Source organism: Suncus etruscus, chromosome 7 (assembly GCF_024139225.1).
Source record: "Suncus etruscus isolate mSunEtr1 chromosome 7, mSunEtr1.pri.cur, whole genome shotgun sequence".
NCBI lineage: Eukaryota > Metazoa > Chordata > Mammalia > Eulipotyphla > Soricidae > Suncus > Suncus etruscus.
The window spans coordinates 126,582,601-126,589,844 of record NC_064854.1 but is presented as its reverse complement, the minus strand read 5'-3'; positions in this window follow the sequence as shown (position 1 = coordinate 126,589,844).

The window sequence follows — 7,244 nt, the reverse complement described above, 5'->3', positions numbered from 1 at the left end:
CGAGAGGCCCCGGGGAACAAGAGGGGGCCCGGGGCGCACGAAGGGACCCCACTGCGCGCGGGACGCGGGCGCGCGCGGCGACTGGACTCGACTCCGGGTCCGCCCCGAGCGAGCACCGCGGGCCGAGCCTCGCCTCCGCCTCCCTGCGGCCGTTGCCGGGGGCCGGGCCGGGCTTGGGGTTCGGCTGCAGCTCCGCCCTCGCGCCCCGTTCCGCCCGCCGGGGACCGGGGCCAACGGGCCGGCAAGAGAAGGAAGGGGTGAGTCGGGAAGGGGCAGCCCCTCGACGGGGACCCCCACTTTCCACCACCCCTTGCGGCACCGATTCCCAGTGCCAGGCTCCTTCCTCCTCGGGCTTTGGGGTCCAAGCCTTCCCGAGCGAGGCTGGCGCCACTTTCGGGGCCACCCTCCAAGGCGGAAGCTGCGCTTGTGTTGGCGGTTTGGAGCTTCTGGTCTCAGGTTTCAGGGTCCCCCCAAACTTTCCTGATACCCGGCAGGGAGACTGCTCGGGGCGCGCCTTGGAAAGCGGTGTGGCAAGGGGGTCTTCATTCCAGGTGGGGGGCCCGACCCGCCTTTCAAACAGTATCTGGATGAAAAGGTGGGTTCACCTCGGAAGAGGGGGTTCAGGGATGCAGAACTTGGCCGCTTTAGACCTCCCCTATTTGCAAAAGACTGAGTTGGGGGGACCCTCCTGAGTTCTATGTTCTATTAGTGATGGAGCTGTCTCCTGCTTGGAGGTTGTACTTAGGCTGTGTTTGCTGTCTCTGTCTCTCTCTCCCCTTCCTTTCTCTCTCCTTCCTTCCTCTCTCCCCCTCTCCTTCCTTTCTTCCTTTCACTCCTTTCCTTCCTCTCTCTTCTTCCTCTTTCTCTCTCTTTCCTTCCTCCCTCTCTTTCTCTGTGTGTGTCTCTGTCTTCTGTGTGTCTCTGTCTCCTGTGTGCGTCTCTGTCTCTGTTTGCCTCTATGTACGTATGTATGTGTTTCTGTGTGTGTGTCTGACTCCCCACTAGCCACTGTAGGACAAGGGGCCCTGTGAAGTGACCCCTAACCTCAAGGTCAGCTGGGAGTGCTGGTATGCATTCAGGGGACACGCAACATTTACAGAGAGCAGGCCTGGTTTTGGGGGAACTAGGTGGGGGAACTGCTCGACTGAGGGCAGTAAAATCTCAGATCACCCCTGCCTGTGGCTGGGCCACTCCAGTCGCCTTTAGAACCCCCCTGGGGTTGACTGGAGCCCAGGGGTGGATTCCCCGATAGGTTCCTGTTCTAACTGCCCTCACCCTCTTTCTACTTAGCAAGAGGTGGGGTGTGGTAGGGTGGGGTGAGGCCGGTGCCGATTCTGTTGACCCAGCAAGTAGGTGCCTGACTGAAGATGCAACCGGGGAAGAGCAGCTGCAAAGGCCGGGTTGGAGCCTGTGAACTTTGAACCCCAGGGCTTTTACGGTGTGGGTGGTGGGCGGAGAGGCTTCAGAAAGGCCACCACGGGGGACGCACGGAATAGGGCAGTGAGGGAGTTCGTCTCTGTCTGGAACACCTCGAGGAGGCAGCCGCTCACTTAAAGGGGTGAGGAATCCAGATCTAGCCGAAGAGGTGGGTCTGCCCGGCGTGGCTAAGCCTGCTGCCCTCCAGCTGTGGCCCCAGGTGTGTAGTGGGGCCTGGGACTGGAGGATGTGAGGGGGAAAGCCAGGGACAGGCCAGAAGACAGGGTTGATGCCTCAGATATGTCTAGGGGTGTTACAGAAATAGAGGATTGGTCCCTGAAGGAGTTTTGTAGGGTTTTTTTTATTTGTTTGTTTGTTTGTTTGGGGGCCACATCCGACAGTGCTTAGGGGTTATTCCTGGCTCTGCATTCAGAAATCATTCCTGGCAGGCGAGGGGGACCAGATGGGATGCCAGGGATCAAACCTGGGTCCATCCCAAGTCTTTAGTGTGCAAGGCAAATGCCCTACCACTGTGCTATCATTCCAGCCCTGCTCTCTGTTTGTTTGAGTTTGGGGAAAGGCACAGCCAGCTGTACTCGGGGCTTACTCCCGGCTCTGTGTTCAAGATCAGTCCTAGCAGTGTTAAAGGAACCATATGCGGTGTCAGGGATTGAATTGGGGTTAGCCATTGACAAGGCAAGTGTCTTAACCCCTGTATTATATCTCTAGTTTTGCTTCTGTTTTTGTCTTGTTTGTTTGTTTGTTTGTTTTTGGGGGCCACACCCAGCTGAGCTCAGGGGTTACTCCTGGCTCTGCGCTCAGAAATCACTCCTGCCTTGGCAATAAGGTATGGGCCAGGCCCAGGAGGGAGGGAGTTCTGAGATTGGAGTGGACTGCGAATGGCTTTGATTTTAGGGGTTTCAGGAAACTTTCTCCAGGGGAAGGAGCAGAGAGGAAGGGAGGGAGGGCATTGCAGGATGGAGTGGGAGCAGGAGGAGAGGAGACAGCTTGGGATGGTGAGTGTTGACATGTGACAGCTAAGTGGGTTCCCATCTCCATTGCCCTGGGTATACTTCTGGGAAGTAGGGCACAGAGATAATGCCACTTAGTCATGGCCCTCCAGAACTTGGAGATAGCAATGATGCCCACAAGTGGCTGGGGTTGGGGGGAGAACAAGACTGAACCAGAGCTCTGCCCCTCAGCTGGGGTTCTTTGTGCGGATTGTGGGGTAGGAAGTGGAGTCCAGAGTCCTGTTTATGAGGCTGTCTGGGAGGACCACCTGAGTTAGGATGCCTTCCAGCAGGTGAGCTGTAAGGGGGAAGCCCTTAACTCTTGTTTCTCTGCCCCCACCAGCCCTCAGTTATCCTGTTCCCTCAAATGGGGCTGCTGAGAGTCAGGAGGCTGTGGCAGAGGAAGTGACTTGAGTGTGTGAGGGCAGTGATCATCGGAGATGTTCTAGCTGTGGCCTTGGGCACAGATTTGTCCATTCAGTTTCTGAAAGAACTGCGCATGAGTCTGTGTCAAGGGAATGAATGAATGAATGAATGAATGCTCCCTCTAAAGCTAGCAGCAAGATCTGGTTGTCCCCTCAATTCTTTCCAGGAGGAAAGTTAGTCCTGGAAGTGCCACTTAGTGTGACCCCAATTTCGGGTTCTAGATTCCTGGGCTGCTTGCTTGCCAGCTAAGGCTCTGAGACTATTGAACCCTCAGTTTTATTATCATACTCGGCCTTGCTGTTGGGGATATTTTGCAGAGTTAAGAAGAAAGGGGAAGGATTCAAAGGTGCTGTGTACATTTTGAAGCCGGGAAGGCAGGACCATAAAAACTCAACTATTTGTCCCAAATAAGGAAACTCCTTTGAACCCGAGTGCAGTGACATCTCCAGTTCTATCACTTATCTGGCAGACCTTTGCTTCTCTTCTGACCCATCCCCAAGAGGACAAGGCCATCTGGGTTGTTGACATGTCCTGGGCCCAACCTCCACCCACACAGGTGGAATTTTCCACTGGGTTTCTTCTGCAAATATTAATCAAAGCTCCAGTCAGTTGACAGTGGATTCATTGTCTCAGGAAGAGCTGCCCATTTTTGGCTGCCTCCTAGGGTCCCGGCAGCCTGCCTGTGCAGGGAGAGGGGGAATACTCCCACTGCACCCCCCCCTCAAACTGTGTTTTGCTCCACTGGATTGAGCTTAGTAGCGTCCCCGGTAGTGCCCGCATTAGGCCAGGATCCCTGAATCCGTGCTCTGAACTTGGACCATATAGTTGCAGCATGCATAATCAAATAGTTTTATGCTCTAGTGGAGAGGGCCTGTCTGGGAAAGGCCAAAGACAGAGGCCACAGTGTTAACTCTGCTCCAACCAGAGATTGGAGTGAACCCCCGCCCCAAGTTTAACCTGTGTAACCTTGCATGTGCTGTCATATTGAGGTTTTAAAGAAAGTCTAGAATACTGGGGCCAAAGAGTAGCACAGCAGTAGGATATTTGCCTTACTGCAGCTGACTTGGAAGGGACCCAGTTCGATTCCTGGTATCCCATATGGTCCCCCAGACAGCCAAGGGCAATTTCTGAGTGCAGAGCCAGAAGTAACTGCTGATCACTGCTGGGTGTGGCTCAGAAACCAATCAATCAATACAGTTTAAATAAAATAGAATATAGAGAAGGCAGATGTGGTACTCTCCCAACTTTATCTGTGCAACATCTTCTGTGATCATCTTCCTTAAGCTGAACTGAAGAAATGCATTGTTGCTGACACAGGTAGTTAGGATGGTAACCAGTTCCTGTCCCTTCCCTGTCCTGTGCTATTTTCCTCAGTGCTGTAGTGTCCAGGGGTAGTGGCCAGAGATCATACTTGGCCTATGAGTCGGTGCTGGGAATTAAACTATGGCTTCCTGCCTACAACATGAGCAACATGCCTGGGCCCAGTGACCTGTGTTTTGATCAATGATGCTCTGATCTATTGTTATTGGCCAGAGTTTCAGCTTCCAGTTTCTGAAACTTTCAGAGTTTCAGAAAAACTTAAGAGTTTCAGAGTTTCACTCTCTTCTTTTTTATTTATTTATTTATTTATTTATTTATTTATTTATTTATTTATTTATTGCTTTTTGGGTCACACCCAGTGATGCTCAGGGGTTATTCTTGACTATGCGCTCAGAAATCACTCCTGGCTTGGGGGACTATATGGGATGTCGGGAGATCAAACGTCGGTTCGTTCTAGGTTAGCACGTGCAAGGCAAATGCCCTGCCACTTGCACCACCACTCTGGCTGCTCATTCTCTTCATTTTATGAATGAGGTGGTGCTGGAAAGAGTTGAGGGCAGAATCTGGCCTGCTAGGAAGGTAGGCAGATCACACTGGCAGTGCTTTGAAGATTGTTTCACCCTCTTTTTGCTTACAAGCTGAACTCCCATACAAAATAGGCCCTTCTGTTCCCATCTTATAAATAAGCAAACTGAGGCCCAAAGTTGTTAGACTATAGGGGTGGGGAGAGGACATGAACTGTGACTGCAACTTACGTATTTGGACCATTGACTCCTTTAGCTTCCTTTTTCAAAAGTGGAGAAACCTCAATGAAGATGATGGAATACATCGAATTTATTCATATTTGTGGGTGTTACTGTGAGGATACCAGTCTTGTTTTTAGGGGTCAGAATCCCTTTGGGGTCCTGATTTATCTCTGCATTTTCAGTTCATTGGTTGTCTTTTGTAGCTACCACAAGGAAGCAGTAAAAATTTTATATTAGGGCCCGGAGAGATAGCACAGCAGCCTTTGCCTTGCAAGCAGCCGATCCAGGACCAAAGGTGGTTGGTTCGAATCCCGGTGTCCCATATGGTCCCCCGTGCCTGCCAGGAGCTATTTCTGAGCAGATAGCCAGGAATAACCCCTGAGCACCGCCCGGTGTGGCCCAAAAGCCAAAAAAAAAAAAAATTATATTTTTAAATAGGGGCCACACCCAGTGGTGCAGGGTGGGCTGATCGTGGTCAGGACCATCCCCAGAACTACTCAGACCCAGCTGTCCTGCATGTTCCAGGGTCATATCTGGTGCTTCTCACACCCAACAGTGCTTGGGCAAAGGAGCCATGTAGTTTTGGGGATCAAACTGAGGACCTTGAACCTTCTAGGCATTTACTCCACCACCTGAACTGAACTCGTAACCCCTGCACATCCGTTAAGGCACTGTTCTTACTGTTTTAGGGCTCTGCATTAGAGTGAAGAATTTAGTGGCAGTCATAAAAACTGCCTAACTGCTGCTCACCACCATGCTGGTAGCTTCTCAATCTAAAATAAATAAATAAATAAATAATAAACCATGACCACTAATGACAGACCTGAGAGTGCCAGATTGAGAGATAGAGGCTGAAGGAGATAGGAAATAACCCATGGAGGGGCTGGAACAAATCATAGTTGGCTAAGAATGCATCAAACTCAGCCCTGCCAATTAAACTCACCCTTGTCAATCAACAGATAATGGGGGGCTAGGGGAGTTTTCTGGTCTTCTTGACCCCAAGAGAAGGTCAAGCCAGAGTTAACCCCCAAAAGGGTAAAATTATGGAGACTTCAGAGGTGGTGGATATGGAACTTTGTACATCGATTTTACAGACTTTAACTCAAATGTAAGTTTGTTGTATGAGCTATAATAAAACACACTTTTATTTTTTTTAAACATTTGTTTATTTAGGTTTTGGGGCCACACCTGGCAGTGCTCAGGGGTTACTCCTGGCTCTGTGCTCAGAAATCGCTCCTGGCAGGTTCAGGGGACCATGCGGGATGCTGGGAATTGAACCTGGGTTTGTCCTGGGTCAGCCACATGCAAAGCAAATGCCCTACCGCGATTGCTCCAGCCCAATAAAACACATTTTTAAAAGAATAAGAAAAAAAGCTAATAGAGCATGCTGCCTGCCAGGTTTTGTTGGGCTAGGACCTGGTAAGACATGGCTGGTAGGCCTGGCAGGACTGACTGGCCCTTGGCCTCTTCAGAACCCTTAATTTTAGCAGTGCCCAAGTGAATGAGTGTTGGTGAATGTCCATTGGTTTTGTGGTCCCCTTCCTCATCCTTGTCAGCAGTAGAGTTAGCCCCTTGGCTATGGTGGTAAGGGAACTCTCAAGCAGCAGAACTGGGGTCTCCAGAGTTTCCTGCTGCCCAGAGCAATCCCTTTCAGATGCTCTCTGGTTGAAGGACTTGACACTTGTTTTTGCAATGAAAGAAAACAGTGCAAATGACTCTAATGAAAAAGGAAATAAGTCATCTGCTTCTGAAGAGGGGAGGTCATGGTGTCAGGGTTGGGTTCCTGTGTACTTATCTCTCCCAGACCATCAAGCAGCATAAGCCAGGCAGTCTGAGTCCCCACATGGCTGTTCGCCAGTTGAGAGCTATTTAATCGAGATTGAAAAGGGGCACAAGTGTGTTTGATGGAAGAAGCCAGCAGCAGCATGGTTAGAAGACCCCAAAACTGTGTGGACTTCTTTGAGACCCTCAGCCTGGACCCACTGCTTCTTCCATAAGGAATGTGTATTAGGGTATGTTGTTCTGTTGCCCTAGTTTCTTCAAACCATGCTTCACCTTGCTCCACACCGTAACTCCATTTTTTTGTCATGGACAGTCAGGCCCACTCATAATTAGAGGGATGGGTGGGCCTCACACTATACCCTCTAATGCCCAGACTTTTTTTTTCTTTCTTGGTTTTTGGGCCACACCTGATGATACTCAGGGGTATCTCCTGGCTTGGGGCACCATATGGGATGCTGGGGATCGAATCCAGGTCCCTCCTGGGTCATCACGGCATCCCATATGGTCCCCCGTGCCTGCCAGGAGCAATTTCTGAGCATGGAGC